The sequence below is a fragment of the Myotis daubentonii genome, chromosome 12 (genome assembly GCF_963259705.1).
Source record: "Myotis daubentonii chromosome 12, mMyoDau2.1, whole genome shotgun sequence".
Lineage (NCBI taxonomy): Eukaryota > Metazoa > Chordata > Mammalia > Chiroptera > Vespertilionidae > Myotis > Myotis daubentonii.
Genome location: NC_081851.1, coordinates 12,632,757 through 12,655,583, shown reverse-complemented (window position 1 = coordinate 12,655,583; position 22,827 = coordinate 12,632,757). Strand labels below are relative to the sequence as shown.

Sequence of the window (22,827 nt, the reverse complement as noted above, 5' to 3'; positions counted from 1 at the left end):
AACTTTCAAAGAAAAGGTCTTCCTTTTGAGATTCACTGTGGAATGTATTTGTTCACATTTGCATAGAACAAGATAGGGCGAGGGACTACCAAACTAGAGGGGAGGGAGGTGGCTGTCACTTTCTCCTTATTTCTAGTCATTCAAATTTTTACAACACTCTACATGTTACTTTTATATTTTAAAAATAATAAAGTCATAATTGCTTTATTTCAAATAATGATTTGAAACAATTTAAAAATACTTTTCAAATAAGTCCTTAGAGGCAAAATACTCTAATGACATCAGTAATCTTTCTCACATTATTGTGGGAAAATGTATTTCTACGGTTCACAGGTAAGAAAGAGACTTATGCCGTCACTGGTTTGGCTCAGTGGATAGAGCGTCGGCCTGCGGACTGAAGGGTACCAGGTTTGATTCTGGTCAAGGGCATGTACCTTGGTTACGGGCACATCCCCAGCAGGGGGTGTGCAGGAGGCAGCTGATCGATGTTTCTCTCTCATGGATGTTTCTAACTCTCTATCCCTCTTCCTTCCTCTCTGTAAAAAATCAATAAAATATATTTTAAAAAAGAAGAGAAAAGAAAGAGACTTATTTACTGAGCTGATGCCCCCACAGAAGGGTCAGCTTCCATTCTCACTCATCAGTGACATAGAAATGTCTGCAAAGGTATCTGCGCTGAAAGGGATTGACTCAGGTGTCCACCACAAATCTAGGTCACAGCACACCCTGCTTTTGCAGGACTTAGGAGCTCCCCCTGAATGGTGGCACCCCTTGTGGGAAAGGTGTGGAAGTGGATCTTTCAGTCCCCAGAAGGGGTATAGCTCCCAAGGGGCAACTCCCTTCCTGGCCTTAGAGATCAAGCAAACAGGAGGCATCTGAGAAGATGGCCCTGTTCTAACACAAATAGGAAATTCATGTGTTAAAAATGTTTTGCTCCATGCTGAAGTCTTGGTCACTTTATCTGAGTGCTTCTTTTCTTGCCAGCACACCTGAGCCTCTCCTGAAGGAAATGAGCAAGTGTGAGGAGCCTGTCTTTGCTCCTTCTCATTGAACACTCGGCTAAACTCATAACCAGGTTAATCCAGAGACTATCTATCCCTCGTACAAGGGTGTAGACGTGCAGTTGTGTTGTATCAGGCAGATTGCCCTCCAGAAATACAGAGCAACTTCCAGTATGTTCCCTGGCCAGGCCCTGCCGTGGGCAGTGGGCATGGAGAGTCAGACAGGGGTGGTCCGTGCCTCCTGCAGCTCTGAGCCTGACAGCCTTGGACCTTCCCCTCACTCAGGCCTCCCCACTGCTGCTGCCTCGGCCGTGCCAGGCCCTCTTCTTGGGACAGAAAGGAGTTTGGGGTCTGGTATGCAGGTGGTTGGACCTAAGGTCAGATATGGTTTTTAAAAAAATTCTTTAGGGTAATTATTTATTTTTAAAATATTTTCAATGTATTTTTATTGATTTTAGAGAGAGAGGAAGGGAGAGATAGAAACATCGATGAGAGAGAAACATCCATTGCCTGCAAGCCTCCTGCGGGGGATGGAGTCCGAAACTCCAGCATGTGCCCTCTTGGTGCAAGGGTCCATGCTCTAGCCACAAAGCCAAAAAAACACCCACAATATCGTTTTTATTGATTTAAGGGAAAGGAAGGAAGAGGAGAGAGAGGGAGAGAGAGAGAGAGAGAGAGAGAGAGAGAGAGAAACATCAGTGATGATAGAGATACATCATCCTGCACACCCCCTATTGGGGATCAAGCACGCAACCCAGGTATGTGCCCTGACTAGGAATGGAAAGGTGACCTCCTGGTTCATGGGTTGACCCTCAAACCCTGAGCTACACTGGCCAGGCCAGATATGCTTTTTAAACTCCCCTCCCCCCATCCTTTTTTTTTTTTTTTTTGGCAACAATGATGAAGTTGCCAGGGATGGCACTGGTGCTGAAAAGACTTTGTTGTGTTATAGCAAAATACCTTGTTTTTTAATTAAAATGAAAATACTTGGTTGTGTTTTTACTTAAAGTTGTGACATTTGTTAACTTTTTTAAGCACATGGCAGTGTTTTCCCTCAGATGATGATGAGGAGGAGGCAGCCAGCAGCATCTGGTAACACTGAGGTCTTTGAACAGAGGATCAAGAGACTTGTGAAGCTGGTGCGGCTCCTGCGTGTCTGGGAGCTCAGGTCACTCAGCATGTGGGCCATCTCTGCTCCCAGCTTCCCTGCTTGTCACCTTTTGTTGGTTATTTTTTCCTCATTAACTCGTCTGCCAAAGATCGCTAAGGAAATGGAATGGTAATAAAGTTCAGATTAGCTTACGCTTCCACTTACTACTTCGCACAAAGGATAGATTTGGTCAGAAATAGTGTGGAGAACTTCTAATTGGGCTTACTGATCCATGAGCCTATCTTCAGAGAACTTTTTTTTTCTTTTTTAATCCTCACCTGAGGATATTTTTCTCATTGATTTTTAGACAGAGTGGGATGGAGGGAAGGAAGGCAGGGGAGAGAGAAACAGAAACACTGATGTGAGAGAGACACATTGATTGGTTGCCTCCCATACGTGCCCCATCCAGGCCCCAGATTGAACCTCCAACCCAGGTATGTGCCCTTGACCAGGAATCAGACCCATGACCTTGGGTGCGTAGGCTGACACTGAGCACATCGGCGAGGGCAGATAATATATATATATATATATATATATATATATATATATATATATATATATATATATATATATATATAATTGATTTCAGACAGAAAGGGAGAGGGAAAGAGATACAGAAACTTCAATGATGAGAATCATTGATTAGCTGCCTTCTGCACGCCCCCTATTGGGGATCAAGCCTGCAATCCAGGCATATGCCCTTGACCAGAATCGAATCGGAGACCCTTAGGTCTGCAGGCCAATGCTCTATCCACTGAGCAAAACCAGCTAGGGCCAGGTAACTTTTTAATGTTGTTTGTTGAGTTTTGACAAACGTATACAGTCATGTAACTGTCCAAACAGTCAGATAGAGAATGTGTCCATCACCCAAGCAGCACCTCTGCCTCTTAGTCATCAATGCCCCAGCCCAGCCTCAGCCCCAGGCAATCACTCCTGTTTTCTTTCCCAATACTTTTGCCTTTTCCAGAATGTCTTATACATCAGATCATACAGTATGTGGCCTTGTGAGTCAAGCTTTCACTCAGCCTAATGCTTCCAAGATTCATACATGCCGATGCACGTATTAGAAGTTTGTTCTTTTTCATTCTAAACAGTACAGGCACACCTTGGGGATACTGTGAGCTCGGTCTTTATGTCTAGAAAACAATATATATACCTTAATTTAAAGTAGGCACCTGGCTGGTGTGGCTCAGTTGGGTGGGTGTCATCCCATGCACCAAAAGGTTGCTGGTTCAATTCCCATTCAGGGCACATTGCCTGGGTTTCAGGCTTGATCCTCGTCAGCAGGAGGCATGCAGGAAGCAGCCAATCAATGTTCTGTTCTCACACCAATGTTTCTCTTTCTCTCTCCCTTTCCCTTCCTCTCTCTCTAAAAATAAATATAAATATTAATTTAAAAATGCTTACCCTTATATGAGCCTGTAGGAAAAATGGCTAATATACTTTCTCAGTGCAGGGTTGCCACAAATCTTCAATTTGTAAAAAATTCAGTATCTGTGATGCCCAATAAAGTGAGGTGGGCCTGTGTTCCATTGGCAGGATGTACCATAGAGTGTTTATCCATACATTAGTTGATGGATATCTGGGTTGTTTCTAAGTTTGGGCAATTATGGATAAAACTGTGCTGAGTAGTTGTGTATGAGGTTTTTTTTAAGGTGGACATATGTATTTCTCATGGGTAATAGACACCTCGGAGTGGGATTGTTGGGGCATCTGGTGTTTGTTTTTATGAAGCTACCAAACTGTTTTCCAAAATGACTGCACCATTTTACACGGTCACCAGTCGTGTATGAGCGTTCCAGTTATTCTTGACAACACTTGGGATTCTCCAGGGTTTGGGTTTTTGAGTGGCATTTTCTGCAGGGAGCCTTTACACTAGGAGAATCTAGGTTTATCCATTTCTAACTCAGGAACCTCTTGGACAAGTGAAAGCACTGCCTCCCCTGGGGTCTCAATGTCTATATCTTTAAAACAGGCACAGCAGAAATATAACCCCATCAGCTATAATGAGCTTTAATGAGAAAATACACATACAACACTTAGCTACTCTTTATAGTGCATGGCACCCATTAACACACTGAAAGTGTGAGCTCTAAGTATTGACTGCTGTTGTAATTACATCCTATATAATAAAGAGCTATTACCCTAAATAGACGGAACAGCAGAACGACCACCTGGAAGACCTTCCGGACAAAGCCGGGGAAGAAAGGGCCAGCCGAGGCTATGAGGGGCTGTGAGGGCCAAGCCCCTTGCACAAATTTCATGCATCAGGCCTCTAGTGTGTAAATAAATGCAAATGTAATGACAGGTAGCTGGTGCAGTATGTCATAGCATTCATCTAAGGCAGCGGTTTTCAACCTTGGGTCGCGACCCCTTTGAGAGTCGAACCACCCTTTCACAGGGGTCACCTAAATACATCCCGCATATCAGATATTTACGTTAAGATTCATAACAGTAGCAAAATTACAGTTATGAAGTAGCAACGAAGATAATTTTATTGTTGGGGATCACCACAACATGAGGAACTATATTAAAGGGTCGCGGCATTAGGAAGGTTGAGAAGCACTGATCTAAGTGAAGATGTGTGAGTTAGCTTGTAAGACAAGGGGCGTTTGAAATGGGATTTGAAGGATTGGAGATGTGCCCTGTGAAGACGGCAGGAAAGGGCCTTTCTACAGAGGTGCACGGTGGACGGGTAGAGGGGGCACACAGCACGGGACATGACTGGGACACACCCTGACTGTCCAGCAGAACATGCTCGCTGTGGCAGATTGTCCAGAAGTAGGAAGCCCTGGCCGGTGTGGCTCAGTTGGTTGAGCGTGATCCTGTGTACCAAAATGTCACCAGTTCGATTTCGGTCAGGGCGCATGCCCGGGTTGCAGACTCCATCCCCAGTAGGGGGAGGGCTTGAACATTCATCAATGTTTCTCTCTCTCTATCTCTCTCATCCTCTCCCATCCTCTCTCTCTAAAATCAATAAAAACATATATTTTTTTAAAGTTACAATTTAAAAAAGAAGCAGAGTAATAATGAATGAGAACTTGTCCTACCTCTCTGACTGGTTGTTTTTGTCATTCTAGAGTCTAGACCATGCTCTGAGTTGAACTTGACCTTGTTCTTAATCTCCAATACTGAAATGTGTCTTGTAATTATAGTATTAACAGTTAAATCTTTCAATCAGTGCAGGTGTTACAGAAGCCTGGAGAAAAACCAAGCAACGCATAGAGAGATGGAGTTACATTTATTATTACACACGGGCCCAGAGAAAAATGACTCTAGAATTCTGGGCGAAGTCACTCAGAAAGTTTCCTGTATTTGTATCTTTTTACCCTCTTTGTCTCCCAAAAATGGGGTTTTCTGGTCCCCTTTGTGAGTCTTAAAAAGCCCCTATGTGCTGGGTCTTTGAGACCTCAACCAAAGGCTTGGCCTGGTGCCAGCACTGATAACTTTGTCTGGGGAAGATGGATACTTCATTCCCCACTGGTTTTCTATACAGGAGTCAAATCATTGACTCTTTTGGGTCATTGTTGGGGAGGGAGTTATATTGACACCTGAGGACTATAAGCTTAATAGAATTAATTCTCTGCCAAATAAAGTCAGTGGGCTTGCTTATAAGGGCCTGGAATGAGGGCCAGGAATAATCTCTAGAGGGTCCAAAGAGTCCTGGACTCTCTATTTTCCATGGCTGTCTTAAGCCGGGTGTGATGAAGACACTTCAGGATCCCGTCGACCTTGATTGCCGTGGGGGTGGTCCTTTTCATGTAGGAGTCAGTCCTTGGGTGGCAGATTTCTTTATCTAAACAGAGTCACCAGGTTGGAAGGGATGGACCAGATCAGAATTTGGTACAGGCAGAGCATCTTGGACGTGCTTCTGGACTGCTTTCTGGGTGGACTGTAAAGCCTGCAAGAACTTGAGAAAAGATTGGTTATGGATTTCAGCTTTTCTAGATTGGGCAGGTCAGCGTCTGAAAGAGTCACTAGAATCTGTAGAGGCCCCAGTGGTTTTAGGGCAGCCTCCCAGGCCGCTTTGTCTGTGGCCCGGTTCCCTCTTGCTTCTGTGGAGTATCCTTACCTTGTAAATAGCATTATGTACATGAGCCATTGCAAAGGAGTACCTGCTACCATTATAAATTGTTACTGATTTTTCTTTTGCCCGCTGGAGCACCTGAAACTGGGTGAATCGAGCGTTTGACATCTAGCGCTCCAGTGTGTTCTGGAGTAAAGCCTTGACTGCATGTGGGCCATTAGTTCCTACCCTATGGTTAACTTATTTGCTTTTTTGATAAGCATAGCTGTGGCTGCTACTGCCCAGAGGCAAGTAGGTCACCCAAATGTAAAGGGATCAAGTCCTTTGGACAAATAGCTTACTGGCCTTTTCTAGGGGATGAGACTCTGGGTGAGTACCACTTTGGCTATGGCCCTTGTCTTACATACCCATAATGAAGTATAACATTGGCACTGCGGCCACCTCTGACAGCTAAATCTTTTGCTACTAAACATGACACATGGTAGAGCTATACAAACACCTTAGGGAGGTGACCTTCTATTTTTGACCTTCTCATACAAAGGAAAACTGTCCTTGTCTCTCTGGAGTCATGTCCATGAAGATGCAGGCATTATTGAAGTCTATTATACAGTTTTCTGAAGGCTACTGTCAGGGATGTGTTTGGTGGCCAGTTCCTTTTTTTTCTAGCCACAAACACTGTCTGTCCAATTTCCCTAAAATGTATTCTGAGTTCTTTTGCTATACACAGGCAGCTTAACCACTATACAACTGGGCTTGGACCTCTGTCTAGAAAACTGTAGTTTATAAGTTCAATATGCAAACTCCGGTTCTCCTAACCCAATGGGACCTCAGCCAGTCCCTCAGTCATACTCCTCCTCTCTTGGAGAATCTCAAAGTCCTGAAGGCTCCCCAGTCCAGGGAGAGTGTCTTTCTTTGGCCCTTTGACTTTAAGCTGCCAGTCCAAAACAGCCAGAGTTGCAGTTAGAAACAGCTTTGCATATTGCAAAACACTCCTGTGGCAGTAACTTGGGTATTAGGCCCCTTGTCTTCCTACCAGTCCCCTTTGTGGCATAGCAGCAAACAGGCCTCTCCCAAGGGAGTGCACTGTAAGGGGATATCAGCCCCTCTTCTTCCAGCAGCAACAGGTACTGAACCCTTTCAGTACATTTGCAAACAGGGAGCTTTCACCAGCTCTATCTTCTGCTTTCATAGATCCTGAGCTCACTGCTCTATTCCTGGGGCTGCAGGAAGGCTAGTAACAGTCACTGGCTTCTGGTTTAACTGCTGTAGCCAGCAATCCAAAGGCCTAAGTTTTGTATTGCTTGTTGCAAAACACTCATTACTCACTAGGCGGCAGTGGGGCAGCTCTAGTATCAGGTAAATGTCTGCTGTCCTCCACTTTTCTAGCTGCTGCTGCTTCTTCCAGAGCTGCTGCAGGCAGCTCACGAATCCAGCCCCTACCCCCGCTTCTTTCACCTGGCTTTCTGGGGCTGAGTCTGCCTAGCAACCAGTTCTAAATCACCAGGGCAGCTGCGGACTTCAGCTCCATTTCTCCTCCACTTGGCTCTTGGGAATTTAGTGTGTGTGTGTGTGTGTGTGTGTGTGTGTGTGTGTGTGTGTGTTTAATGTATTAGAATTCGTTATTCTTAGAAATGTCAATCCTATAATGATTACCAAAAGTGAATTGTCAGCATTTATTTATTTATTTTTTAAATCTTTAAATTCTTTATTAGTTAAGGAATTACAAATGTGTCATCATCCTAGTCAGCATTTTTAGATTAATATTTATGAACTTAAAGTATATTGTATCGGTCTAATTTAGTATTCGAAGGGTTAAAAATAATAAAATGGGGCAGAGAAAGATTAATTGTACTTGCAGAAAACTTGCGACCTTGAATCTACTGAAGTTCTGATAAGACACCTAGTAGGCTACGGACCAGACCCCTACACCAGCAGAGTGGTCTGCAGCCAGTAAAAATCAACAAAAACCTACCTTTCCCTGCTTCATAATTAACAGCCGACACCCCCCTTGTCCCCCAGCCCAGGGCCCGTTGCTTGTCTCCCTCTCCTATTGTGAGTCAGAGGAAGACAATTCCTACAGAGGGGGGAAATAGAAACAGTGGGAGTTGTGGAGAAAACCACAGACTACCACTGTAGTAGTCCTCCCTCCTGGAGGCTGGGGTCTGACCTGTGGAGAAAAATGACTTTTAGTCAGCCTGGAAAGATAGCAGATGAGGATAAGGGTGTGTAGGGAGATCTTGCAACTGAAAGCCTGGAGGGCCTCCTGAAAGAAAAGATCTTTAATCCAGTTACAGATGTTGTCAGAATCAGGATGAAGGAGGAAGGGAAAGACCAGGATATGTCCTCTATGAGGAGCCTAATAAGTAACTGAAAACAGCAAGTCAAACAAAAAACACAACCACGAAGACAACAGACTGCACAAGACACACAAACAAGGTTAATGGGGTCCATAGACAGTTAATAATAACTTCAGACTTAGTTCCCCCTCAGGTGGCTCATGTTGGACTATGATGTCACAGGCAGGGGCAGGGCCCGTAAATCTCTCTGCCCTGCGGAGCTGTAAGCCCTGCCCCTGGAAGTCTCTGTCCACCAAAAGAGATAAGAAAAGCCATAAATAACAAGTTTTTGTTTTTTGAAGTTTACTTCTTTGTTGCAAATAGTTAACTTGAAAACACTTCTCTCTTGCTTTTCTTACAAGCAATCTCAAAACCAAGCAATCTTGGAACCTAGCTGGCCTTTGTTTAAGCCTTTAAATTTACCCCAGAACTTCAAAAATTCTTATTTAATACAGCAAATTCACAACTCAGGGAAGAGCAACCACTTGACAGAAATTTTTATTAGCTAAGTGGGCTGATTCCCTCCGTGATAGAGAGCAAACGTCTCTGAGAAAAATAACTCAGCAGCACTGCTTAAGACTTTTGCAGATTATCATGGGTTCATCCTTTAATAAATCAAACGTTTAGCCAGACGAATCAACAGAAATGTAGAATAAATCAAAGTAGCTTTCTCTTTTACACAGGCTTTCACACTTATATTTATACACCAGACAATCCGAGTTTTTTACTTTACCAGATATTTACTCAGAGTTTAAATAGTCCATCTGATTCCTGATTAATTGCCTAAGGAAGCTGTTGGCAATTAATGGCTTCCGGGGAGGTGATCAAGCTCCCCCTTCCACTCACTTGGAGTGGGCCTGACTGATAGGGGCCCCTACCTTACCAATTCTGTCGACAGGTCCAGAGGTGTCTGTCCACTCTCTCCAGATGCTGGCCAGGTCCTGGGCTGAGGTGCGGGAGTTCTCAGAGTTCCCAGGTTTAATTCTGCTAAGATCAGCAGTGTGCATGCCTCTCAGAGGCCTGTCCGACACCCCTGGGTCCCCAACCTAGTCCAATCAGCGGAGGCCAAAAGGCCAAGCATGGGTTGGTTTTCTTGGTCAGGGAACCAATAATGTTATAGAAGACCGGAGAAGAACCAAGCAATGCTTAGAGAGATGGAGTTACATTTATTATTACGTGCGTGCCCTGAATTCTAGAGACATTTTTCTCTGGGCCCACGCATAATAAAAAATGTAACTCCATCTCTCTCAGCATTGCTTGGTTCTTCTCCGGTCTTCTGTAACAGGTATCTCCTAGGTGGAGGCCACCAGGAGAAGAGGAGAGAGAAGGAGGGCATGTGAAATGTGAGTCAGGGTTAAGACCCAGGCCACCAGACTGTGTCAGGTAGAATCAGTCTGCGGGATAGCTCAGCATCCTAGGAGACACCTCCACCTACCAACTCCCTGGCCCATGAAGACATCTGGATGCTCAACTGGCCAGAGACACAGCCTGCTGTTTCACATGCCAGTTAGGAGTCATATACCCTGGGAGTTTGTCCAGGAAGACCTGCAGTCACTAATACAATAGGTACCGTGTATCACCTGCTTCCCATGTGCCAGGCACCATGCTAGAAACTATAGGTGCAATTACAAAAGAACAAAACAAAAACAACACCCCCCCCCCCACTCATTCAATTATCAAAGCAATCTTGCAAGGTTGTATTAAGGTAACCTTCAACGGTAAGGCCACAGTCCAGCTGGTCTCACATCTCGAGAGTGGCAGGAGGGGGTTGAACCCACAGCTGCCCGGCTCTGCAGCCGTCGTTCACACCACCCGGCCCCTCTCTGCACAGTTCTACATCTTTGACACCCATCTTCATGAGTGCACCCTCCCTGGCCACCCAGAGGACCCATCTGTGACACCCTCACCCAGCACCAAGACTCAGGGAGCGGTGGCAGGGGCACGGTTGTGAATTCCACTTCTTCAGGCCTGCTCAGGGGTGTCAGGTTAGTGGGGTGAGCACGCTGGGAAGTGGGAGCGAGGTGGCTCTCAGGAGGGAGTATCAGCTTCCACAACCAGCTCCTACAGCGAGGCTGCTTTGGTCTCACTGAGGCTGAAAAGGACCAGGTGACCTCTGGGCACTTGGTGGTGATGCAGATTCTCAGGGAGCCCCACCCCCGGCCCCTGAGCCAGAAACCCAGGGTCCGTCCTATGTCCAGGCAGCCCAGGTGAGCGTGAGGCAGGCCGCAGTCTGAGAAGCACGCATCAGACCATGGACTTGAGGGCAAGGCTTTGGTTTCTCTCCAGCCCCGGCGCACAGTGCTCTGTAGACAGAAACAGAAATGATGGGAGGCAGAGACCATGTACATATTGCCTTCAGGACTGCCCACCTGACTAGGCACCTGGTTTACTTTGTTTTTTGGGGGTAGCAGGCATCATGCGTGCTGCCTAACACAGAGTACACACTCAGTACATATCTACTGAACAAATAGTCTGTATTCCGTGTCACCAGGCTCCACTAATGCAGGCCAGAGAATTCGCTATGTGGCCGGAGAGAGTTCCACTGTGTATGCTTAAGGGGAGGGAGACAATTACTAAAATCCTCCAAGGGTCTCAACTGTCAGGCAGTGACCTTCATCTGTGCATGGAGGCAACAACTCAGTAACAGGTGCACGTGCAGGTTCAGGAAAGCTACAGGGAGACTCGAGGGTTTCCTAAATCCACTGACAACCAGGGGTCAGAGCTGCAGAGCAGCGCTCAGCAAACTGGTGGTGCAGGCCGACTCCAGCTCGCCACCCTTCTTTTGTTTGTGTTAATCCTGACCCAAGGATATTTCTTTCATTGATTTTTATAGACAGTGGAAGGGGTTAAGGGAGGGGCAGAGAGAGAGAAACATCAATGTGCGAGAGACAGCATGACTGGCTGCCTCCTGCACATGCCCTAACCAAGACTGGTGGATCAAGCTTGCAACTGAGGCACATGCCCTTGACTGGAATCGAACTTGAGACCCTACAGTCCACAGGCTGATGCTCTAACCACTGATCCAAGCCGGCTAGGACTTGCCACTTGTTTTTGTATGGCCTGTGAGCTAAGCAGTCTTTACATTTTTTAATGATTAAAACAAAATATTTTTAAAGAACAGACTTTTGTAAAAACTCTATAGAATTCAAAGGACAGTGTCCATAACAAAAGTGTCATTGGAGCACAGCCTTCCCGTTTATTGACAGATGGTCTAGGACCGCCTCCTGCCCAGCGGCAGCATAGAGTAACTGCACAGAGACTGCATGGCTCAGGCCCTCCATGCTGGCCTTTCTGCCCGCTCCCTGCACAGATGGAGAGAACAGCCTCCCAGTTCTGGGTGGGCTGCCAGCACAGTCACTTTCTGGCTAGTGGTTATGTTCCCCATCCAAGCCAGCTCAGCAGCCAGGTGGCGCCAGCCCCACCCCATCCCTCTCTGTGACTTTGCTGTCCAGGTCTCCCCTCTGGTCCAGGTCCATCTGAGGGGAGAGAGAGGAAAGAGCACTCCCAGGCCTCACACAGCATAGGAGGAGCGCGGTCAGGCTCCTCCAGGAACTCCTCCAGGGTGACCATCCTCTGCTCTGGGGGACCCAGGGCTGCCCCAAGGCCTGGGGCTGGGCCCCACACCTCTACTGGATGCCTCCTGGTGGAAAGGCCCATCCTGGGTGGCGGGTACTCCTGGAGGCTGAGGGTAGTGTGGCCTGGGGTGCTGGCATCGCGGGGCGGGGCAAAGTGCTGTGTCCCTGCTGGGCATCAGGTCCTCACTGCTCTTGGGTTTGTGGTGGAGCCGGCCGGGTTGGAGGAACCTGGTGTCAGGGCGAGGGGACACAGAGGGACACACGTCAGTCTCTCACTCTCGCTCACCTACCTCCAGTGGGCTCTGTGCTGCCTCCGGCTCACGGAACACAGGGAGGCCCGCTGGGGAACCCAGAGCACACTTCTCCCAGGCTGGCACTGGGATGTCAAGGACATGCTGGGATTCTCTAGAAGTTCACAGTGGGGTTTCAAAACAAAATAACGTGGGAGGGAAGCACAGAGCTCCTGCTAAAGCTGAAATTAGCAACAGCTGTGAGGCACCACTCTCCTTAGCCCTTGGGACAGCGTAGACAGACCATCTTCTGCACCATTAACAAACTTAAACGCTGTAAAGGAATCACACTCACCCGTGTCCTTTGACCACAATGGACCGGAACTCCCAGCCCTGTCACCATCTGGAAGCTGCAGGAACCCACACTTGGAGGATGGGTGGCTCGCCCAGGTGCCCAGAGCTGGTCAGTGAGGAGAAGGGATCTGGATCCAAATCCGTGAAAACTCTCAGGTCTGATCCTGAAACTGCATGATGTGCCCTATGGAGGCAAACCCATCATGCTGTGAAGAACTTGCGAATTGTCTTCTTTAAATCACACAAATAACATAAAGCCCACAGCCCAGCTCCAAGGACACTGGAAAGTGCCCAGAAGGAAAGCCAACTTACCCTTCAGGCAACGAGGTGAGCGGTCACTGGGCGCATCACTAGGGCTCTCCAAGATGCCTGGTCGATACCCTGAGAGGAAAGGACAATTTATTTATTTATTTATTTATTTATTTATTTATTTATTTATTGCTTACAGTATTACAAAGGGTATTACATATGTGTCCTTTTTTCCCCCCCGCCCTTGACAATCCCCTGGCCTCCCCTACCCCCCCCAGTGTCTTATGTCCATTGGTTATGTTTATATGCATGCATACAATACCTTTGGTTGATCTCTTACCCCCCTCCCTCCTGCCCCCCAACCCTCCCCCGGCCTTCCCGCTGCAGTTTGACAATCTGTTTGAGGCTGCTCTGCCTCTGTATCTATTATTGTTCAAAAGTTTATAATGTTCTTTTTTATCCATGACTGAGTGAGATCATGTGGTATTTTTCCTTCACTGACTGGCTTATTTCACTTAGCATAATGCTCTCCAGTTCCATCCATGACGTTGCAAATGGTAAGAGTTCCTTCTTTTTTATAGCAGCATAGTATTCCATCGTGTAGATGTACCACAGTTTTCTAATCCATTCATCTACTGATGGGCACTTAGGCTGTTTCCAGATCCTAGCTATGGTGAATTGTGCTGCTATGAAGATAGGGGTGCATATATCCTTTCTGATTGGTGTTTCTGGTTTCTTGGGATATATTCCTAGAAGTGGGATCACAGGGTCAAATGGGAGTTCCATTTTCAGTTTTTTAAGGAAACTCCATACTGTCTTCCATAGTGGCTGCACCAGAGTGCATTCCCACCAGCAGTGCACAAGTGTTCCTTTTTCTCCACATCCTCTCCAGCACTTGTCGTTTGTTGATTTGTTGATGATAGCCAATCTGACAGGTGTGAGATGGTACCTCATTGTTGTTTTGATTTGCATCTCTCAGATGATTAGGGACTTTGAGCATGTTTTCATATGTCTCTTGGCTTTCTGAATGTCCTCTTTTGAAAGGTGTCTATTTAGGTCCTTTGCCCATTTCTTGATTGGATTGTTTATCTTCCTTTTGTTAAGTTGTATGAGTTCCCTATAAATTTTGGAGATTAGGCCCTTATCAGATATGATATTGGCAAATATATTTTCCCACGCAGTGGGTTTTCTCATTGTTTTGTGGATGGTTTCTTTTGCTGTGCAGAAGCTCTTTATTTTGATGTAGTCCCATTTGTTCATTTTCTCTTTAGTTTCAAGTGCCCTAGGAGCTGTATCAGTGAAGAAATTGCTTCGGCATATGTCTGAGATTTTGTTGCCTTTGGATTCTTCTAGAATTTTTATGGTTTCCTGTCGTACATTTAAGTCCTTTATCCATTTTGAGTTTATTTTTGTGTATGGTGTAAGTTGGTGGTCTAGTTTCATTTTCTTGCATATATCTGTCCAATTTTCCCAACACCATTTATTGAAGAAACTATCTTGGCTCCATTGTATGTTCTTGCCTCCTTTGTCAAATATTAATTGAGCATATTTGTTCGGGCCGATTTCTTGGCTCTCTATTCTATTCCATTGATCTATATGCCGGTTCTTGTGCCAGTACCAGGAAGTTGTGAGAACAGTGGCTTTGTAATACATCTTGATATCTGGTATTGAGATCCCACCTACTTTGTTCTTTTTCAGGATTGCTGCAGCTATTCGAGGTCTTTTTTTATTCCAGATGAATTTTTGGAGAGTTCGTTCTAGATTTGTGAAGTATGCCGTTGGTATTTTAATGGGAAGTGCGTTGAATTTATAAATTGCTTTGGGTAGTATGGACATTTTAATGATGTTGATTCTACCAATCCATGAACACGGTATGTTCTTCCATCTGTTTATGTCTTCCTCTATATCTTTTTTCAACGTCCTGTAGTTTTCTGAGTAAACGTCTTTTACCTCTTTAGTTAAGTTTATTCCTAGGTAGCTTAATTTTTTTGGTGCGATTATGAATGGGATTGTTTTTATAATCTCTCTTTCTGAAAGTTCACTATTGGTGTATAGAAATGCCTCAGATTTCTTGGGGTTAATTTTGTATCCTGCTACATTGCCAAATCCATGTATTAAGTCTAGTAGCTTTTTGATGGGGTCTCTAGGGTTTTGTATGTATAATATCATGTCGTCTGCAAATAAGGACAGTTTTACTTCCTCTTTTCCAATTTGGATGCCTTTTATTTCTTCTTCTTGCCTAATTGTGATGGCTAATACTTCCAGTACTATGTTGAACAGGAGTGGTGAGAGTGGGCATCCCTGTCTTGTTCCTGTTCTTAGGGGAAATGGTGTTAGTTTTTGTCCATTGAGTATGATGTTGGCTGTGGGTTTGTCATATATGGCTTTTATTATGTTGAGGTATGATCCTTCAATTCCCACCTTGCTGAGAGTTTTTATCAAAAATGGTGTTGGATTTTGTCAAATGCTTTTTCTGCATCAACTGATATGACCATGTGGTTTTTTTCTTTCAATTTGTTTATGTGATGTATCACGTTTATTGATTTGCAGATATTGTACCATCCTTGCATCCCTGGGGTAATTCCTACTTGGTCATGGTGTATGATCTTTCTGATGTACTGCTGGATCCGATTTGCTAAGATTTTGTTGAGGATTTTGGCATCTATGTTCATGAGGGATATTGGCCTGTAAGTCTCTTTCATTTTGTTGTCTTTACCTGGTTTTGGTATTAGGGTGATGCTGGCTTCATAGAATGAGCTTGGAAGTGTTCCTTCCTCTTGAATTTTTTGTAGTAGTCTGAGGAGGATAGGTTTTAGTTCTTCCTTGAATGTTTGGTAAAACTCCCCTGTGAAGCCGTCTGGTCCTGGGCTTTTGTTTCCTGGAAGCTTTTTGATGACTGCTTCAATTTCTTCCAAAGTTATTGGCCTATTGATATTTTTAGATTCTTCCTGATTGAGTTTTGGAATGTTGTATTTTTCTAGGAATTTGTCCATTTCCTCCAGGTTGTCTAGTTTGTTGGAGTAGAGCTGTCCATAGTATTTTTTAACAATCATTTGTATTTCTCTGGGGTCTGTTGTTATTTCACCTCTATCGTTTCTGATTTTGTTTATTTGGGTCCTCTCTCTTTGCTTCTTGGTGAGTCTGGCTAGAGGTTTGTCAATTTTGTTTATCCTTTCAAAGAACCAGCTCTTGGTTTCATTGATTTTCTGTATTGTTTTTTTGGTCTCTATGTCATTTATTTCTGCTCTAATCTTTATTATCTCCTTCCTTCTGTTCACTCTGGGGTTTTCTTGTTGCTGTCTTTCTAATTCTTTGAGTTGTAGAGTTAGATGATTTACTACCATTTTTTCTTGTTTTTTTGAGATAGGCTTGTAGAGCTATAAACTTCCATCTCAGGACTGCTTTAATTGTGTCCCATAGGTTTTGGATTGTTGTGTTTTCATTGTCATTACTTTCCAGGATATTTTTGATTTCTTCTTTGATCTCATTGGTAACCCAATCAATATTTAATAACATGCTATTCAGCTTCCAAGTGTTTCAGTATTTGGGGTTGTTTTTATTGTAGTTTATTTCTAATATTATGCCATCGTGGTCTGAGAAGATGCTTTTTATGATTTCAATCTTCTTGAATTTGGGGAGACTTTGCTTGTGACCCAATATGTGGTCTATTTTTGAATATGTCCCATGAGCATCAGAGTGGAATGTATGTTCTGTGGCTTTGGGGTGAAGTGTTCTGAAGATGTCTATTAAGTCCATCTGATCTAGTGAGTCATTTAGGATTGCTGTTTCTTTGCTGATTGTTTGTCTAGCGGACTTATCCAGTGATGTCAGTGGTGTATTTAAGTCCCCTACTATAATTGTATTGTTGTCGATCTCTCCTTTGATATCTTCCTGGAGTTTTTTTTATGAATTTGGGTGCTCCTGCATTGGGTGCATATATGTTTACCAGAGTTATATCTTCTTGTTTTATTGATCCCTTTAGTATGATGAAGTGGCCTTCCTTATCTCTTGTTATGGCCTTCACTTTGAGGTCTATTTTGTCTGATATAAGTATTGCTACCCCAGCTTTCTTTTCCTTTCCATTTGCCTGAAAGACATTTTTTCAACCCTTACTTTCAGTCCGTGCGAGTCCCTTCTAATGAGGTGTGTCTCTTGTAGACAGCAGATGTATCGGTCATGTTTTTGTATCCATTCAGCCACTCGATGTCTTTTGATTGGAGCATTTAGTCCGTTTACGTTTAAAGTTATTATTGAAAGGTACTTGTTTGTAGCCATTTCTTTTTTAGTGTGGCTGTTTTCTTTCAGAACTTTTTATTTCTTTTTTTACACCAGTCCCTTTAGCATTTCTTGCATTGCTGGCTTTGTGGTGATAAACTCCCTTAGTCTTTGTTTGTCTGTGAAACTTCTTATTTCCCCTTCAATTTTGAATGATAGCCTTGCCGGATAGAGTATTCTTGGATTCAGTCCTTTGCTTTGCATCACTTTGTAAATTTCCGTCCATTCTTTTCTGGCCTGATGTGTATCTGTTGAGAAGTCATTTGATAATCTAATGGGAGAGCCCTTGTATGTAACTTTCCTTCTCTCTCTTGCAGCTTGTAAGATTCTCTCTTTGTCCTGAACATTTGCCATGGTAATTATGATGTGTCTTGGTGTGGGTCTTTTCGGGTTCACCTTGTTTGGGACTCTCTGGGTTTGTGTGACTTTTTTCTTCCCCACCTCAGGGAAGTTTTCTGATATTATTTCTTCGAGTAGGTTTTCTAATCCTTGTTCCTCTTTCTGTTGTTCTGGCACCCCTATTATTCGTATGTTGTTTCGTTTTATGTTGTCCCAAAGCTCCCTTAGGCTCTCCTCCTGTCTTTTAATTTTTTTCTCCAATTGCAGTACAGTTTGGGTGTGTTTTGCTTCCTTGTCTTCTAATTCACTAATTCGGTCCTCCGCTTCTCCTAGTCTACTGTTGATACTTTCAATGGTGTTTTTTATTGCAGCTATATCGCTCTTCATTTCTTCTTGGGTTTTCTTAATTTGTTGATTTTTGCATCTGTTTCTTCTAGCTTCTTGCATATGTTATTGATTTTTTCCTCCGTCCAGTTTATGAACTCTAGGACCCTTATTCTGAATTCTTTTTTCGGTCATGTTGCATGCCTCTGTATCACTTAGCTGCTTTTCTGGTGAGACCTCTTTTTCTTTCCTTTGGGGGTTTCTTTGTCTACCCATGTTTGACCTCACTGACATATCTAGAAGTTGAGTCATTCAGTGGCTGCTCCCTGGGTGGCAGTGACTCCTTGGTCTGTGGTTGCTCTTCAGGCGGTTGTGGTAGCAGTTGCTCTTCAGTTGGCAGCAGCTCCTCTGGTGGGTGCTGTTCACAGCTGTGGTAGTTCTTCTGGCTGGTGGGGGGAGGTTTCAGGTACAGCTGCTGTTCCTCAGACAGAGGGTGCGGTGCTCAGGAGGCTGCTGTTGTTTGGATCTGCTGCATTGATTTAAAGGCACAAAATACAACACAACAAGGCACCACGTACCAGGCACCACTCTGTGTTGTTGCTGGGATTGAAAATCCCTCTATAGGCCAGACCCTGTTGACTCCCAGGGACTGATCAAATTATTTTAAACCTTGATTTCGTTCAGGGTAGAATCTGGGTGTGGTTGTGCTCCTTGCCTGGGGGCTAGGTAGGGGAGTCCCACACTCTGGAAAGAATGGCTGCCCTGATCCTGGGCCCAGGGGTGTTTCAGGACTCAATCCGCTGCCACCTCTCCCGGCCCCCCCTCTCTCCTCAGTCTCTCCCCAGATTGCACTCGTCTGCACCTTCTCCCTCTCTTCAGCACAGGTGAGTGTCTGTATCCGGAATGTCTTATGAACAGGATTCAGTGAAAATAAACAAGTAAACGCCAGCCGCGGAAACTGGGAAGGCTGACTTTCTACAAGCTCTTCTATTACTGGCACTGCATGCTCTGGTCAGCTCTTTAGGCTGCTCCCCTGTAGGCTCAGTCCTCCGCGATCACAGAACCCAGCTCTCAAATCCCCCGGCAGCGCCAGAAATCCTGCGGATCTCCTTTCCCCAGTCAGGGGCTGTGCCTGTCCCAAGGGACGTTGCTATCTGCCACGCGGTCTCCCTCTAACCCTCTGGGCTCAGAGGTCTGGCAAACTTTCCTGCCCAGATCCCTGGTTTTTTACCTTTCCAGGGGAGCTCTGCCCTTCCCGGCTACAAACCGTCTCACCAGCTGAGTAGTTTCGCCAATTTGGCGTGGGTGTTATTAGTTTCAGCTGCTCACTCCATTTGCTCAGGGAGACGACCTGGGACGCGTCAGCCTATATCGCTGCCATCTTGTTGAATCTCTCGGAAAGGACAATTCTTAACCAAAAGGGCTGATGACCCAGTCTAGCCCACACTAAGCCCTCCAGTCTGACAACAAGGACATAACAGAGCAATTCTGTCACAGCTCAGGGGAGCACCCCCAGGAGCACAGCTCGGATTCTGGAGACGCCCCAGGAGGGTTCCCGCCTCCCCTGAGTGCCTGGCCCCGTGCACAGTGGGCATGAGCTGTACGGGATGACGGCCTGTGTTTCTGTGTCTGTGAGGTCTGGGGCTGGGCTCAAACAATTTTGTTAACAAAGGAAATTTCACGCAGAACTCCGGTACAGGCCAAACAGGGCGGCTCTGGGAAAGCGAAGGGTTGGAGGGGTGTGGAGCCCACCCTTACTACACATGGAGCTTTCTAGAACACATGGAAACACCCTGCCTGGACCAGGACAGTGGCACCTGGTGAGGGCGGGAGGCAGCACAGGGCAGAGTGTGTGCACCACGTGTGCACAATGTAGCCTGTGCCTGCTCCAGGGCCCGCTTGCCCTCGGTGGTCCGAGGGGCGGGTGCTGGGGTCTCAGGAGGAAAGAACGTGCTGGCTTTCCATGGCTATTTGCTGTCCTTCAGCTCCTTCTCTTTTTCGTTTCAAATTGACATCTGCCCCGAAGGGAAAAGAAATAGACCTCCCCTGTGACAAGTGTGGGGCAGCTGCCCTCCTGTCTGCGGTGTGTGCCCACCTGAGCATGCCTAGGGCAGCCCTCCCTGCCTCCCTAGGATCACAGGGGGAGCACCTGTTGCAGGGAGGGCGGCACCTCCCGGTCAGGGCAGGTGGTCCCTTCCAGGCCTGCAGACCTCCCCTCCTGGTCCACGCCTCCAGCACACGCAGTCCCACGGCGCAGCCCCCCCCCCCCCCGGTATCATCAGACTGGTCCTACTGCACAGTCACAGCTGGGGACAGGGACTGTGTGCTTGTCGTCCCTGCACACAGCTGGTGTTGAGCTGAACTGCACTGAGAGCCAGGGACACACTAGGAGCGGCTCTGCTTCCTGCCCCACCAAGCAGTCTGCTCTGGACTCACTGGGGCACAGGGTGCCCAGTTCCCCAGCCCTGGCATGCTCCCCAAATAGCAGGCACCAGAAAAAGCCTCTTAGCAGCGGGGTTTGGGGGTGAGTCAACAAGTACTTGGTTTCCGTGAAGAGCACAGAAGCAGAATGAGCCCCCTCTTTCAGAAGGAAAAACTTGAACAAAAAAACCCACCTTCCTCTTTGAAAAGGATGTGTCATTGAAAGGCAACTGTGATACAGATCAGCGGCTCCCAAAGCCTCCGTCCATTCCAGCCCTGCTCTGCCCACCCCTTTGCCTCTGTCTCTTGATGAGAGAAGCTCGAGGAATCAGAACACTTAGGAAGACAATCCCTTTCCTCAGCGGATTCAGCATAAATCTGGCCCCTCGGTGACACTTCCAAGAACAGTGGCCGACTCCTCCTGTCGTGTTACCCTCCACCCAGTGTGAAGAGGGCGGGCTCCGCAGTGTCACACTGCCCCCCACAGAGCCTGTCTCTGCCCATAAGTTGCAGGAGCCCATGCCAGCACCATGGAGCTTTCTAGGCAATGGGAGGGGGGGGAGATAGGGCTCCTCCTGCACTTATTGTTGATACTTCAGAAGCTGAAGCCAATGTAAACGCTCTCAGTTTTTGTTTTAATTAAAAATTTAGCTCCCCACCCTCCTAGGATTTTGTTCTTCGGAAATTATAAAGACCCGAAGCGACTGTTAATGGTTGAGAAGGCTGGTCTCATTCCCTGATTCCCTTCTGCCTCCATGAGATGGCAAGAGTTTCCACCAGTTTCTAAGATGAAATTTACCACTGGGAGCTGCTCTGGCAACTCCAATCCATGTGAGGAAGGTGAGACCTTCCTGCAATCAGTGCTCTCTGCCTGGGCCACTAGGCCTTCCTTCAGGAAAGGGCAGTCCAAGCCTCCAGAAGAGTGACTCCCCATCACGGAGGGATGGAAGCAGGAGCTGCATGCTTAGGCCCCTCGGGGAGACAGGGAAGGGGTGTTGAGGAACTGCGGGTCCCCATTCCCGCTTCAGCATAACACCTCCACTTTCACCTCCTTTGTGCGTGGGACTTGCACACAGGCCTTAGCTTGAAGGAAAAGCACTGCTGATGGAAACAGGTCTGAGAACACAGGCTGAAGGGCACCATGCACTGCCCACTCCCCGTGCTGCCTGTGGTTGGTACTGGAGCTCCAGGGACCACTCACAGGGGCTGTCATCTGAATTCTAGCCCGTGGAGAACATAATGCTGGTGAGTCAGCGGACCTGGAACATCCACGGGGAACCTGGGCCTTTTGCCAGACGGCCACCTGTGACTCTGGCCCAGCCATGAGTCGTGGTCGTGTCCAGCTCCTGGAGGAGGGAGGGATGGGTGGACCCTGCCCTTAGGGAGTACGTGCCCTGCATGTCCTATATCTCCCATTTCTCCTGCTGGGACAGCCTCACACTCAGGACTCTCTCTGACTTAACTTTAAATCACTCTACCACCTGCGCAATGACTGGGACTCCAAAGGACAGCAGTGTCCTGGCCTAAGGGCCATGCAGCAAAGGCAGCTGATACTTAGTACCCTGGGAGCCCCTCCACCTCCAGGGCCAGCTGCACCCAAAGCAGGGCCCTGAGAGCAATCCCCTCCCAGGGGCCTGGGCTCTCCGGCGGAGCGGGATGGGGTGGGGTGGGGGGGCGGGGGGGCCTGGAAGAAGGTAAAGGAAAGAACCACCACCTGAGGGAGGAGGCGGGTTCCCTAGAGAATGAGCCTTCACCAGCATCTCCTCACCAGCAACTTCGGGAATCCATGGGCCACCAGTCACTGCTCTTCCCTGAGAAGGACTAGGATGCCCTGTGCCTCAGGCCTGCCAGCTGCTCTCTGACAGCAGCCCTGGGTCCCCTCCAAACGGACACCAGGGTCTCCATTTTGCAGACAGTTCTAGGTCCCCCTGAGCGTGAGTACTGCGCTGCCAGGAATCGCCGTGGGCAGTGCTGGGCGTGCAGTATGGGGGGCCCTGGGGCAGGCTCCGCAGGCATCTGAACAGGCCTGGGCTCTGGCTCAGGGGGGATCCAGGCTGAGGCAGCCAGAGGGTTTGCCTGGAGGGCCGGAGCTAGAGCCACACAGCCTGCTGGCAGGCCCAGGGGAGGGGGTGCTCCCGGCTCCTGCTGGAGCCCAGGCAGGGCTTCCGCTCTGCAGAGCCTGGGAGACTGGGCCGACTGCTGAGTGGCCACAAGGAACACAGAGCGAGCCCGTCCCAGCTGCACAGGGCACAGCACCCCGACACCCAACAGTCACTGGCTGCAGTTTCAGTGTCTGTCCAGGAGCACAGAGGGACTGCCTCCTGCCCTGTGCTCACTCACCTCACCTTCTCCCAGGGGTGCTCCTGATTTGTAAACCAGGGGCCAGGTCCTGAAGCTGAGCCAGGCAGCGTTGAGAGCCGGGGCCCTGTCTGTCTTTGCTGGGCTTGTCAAATTACAGTTATGCTTGTCATAGCTCCCAGGGTCCAGTGGGAGGTAAGATGATGAAAAATCATAACCCCTTCTCTTCTTGTCAGTTTCTAACTCCT

The 22,827-nt window shown here is 47.0% G+C and overlaps 1 protein-coding gene across 1 annotated transcript in view; it reads right to left on the bottom strand.

Annotated features, from left to right (window-relative positions):
- The window catches only part of LOC132213895 (protein Daple-like), a 96,797-nt gene that overhangs the window by 10,973 nt on the left and 62,997 nt on the right, over nt 1-22,827 (bottom strand). The window lies entirely within an intron of this gene.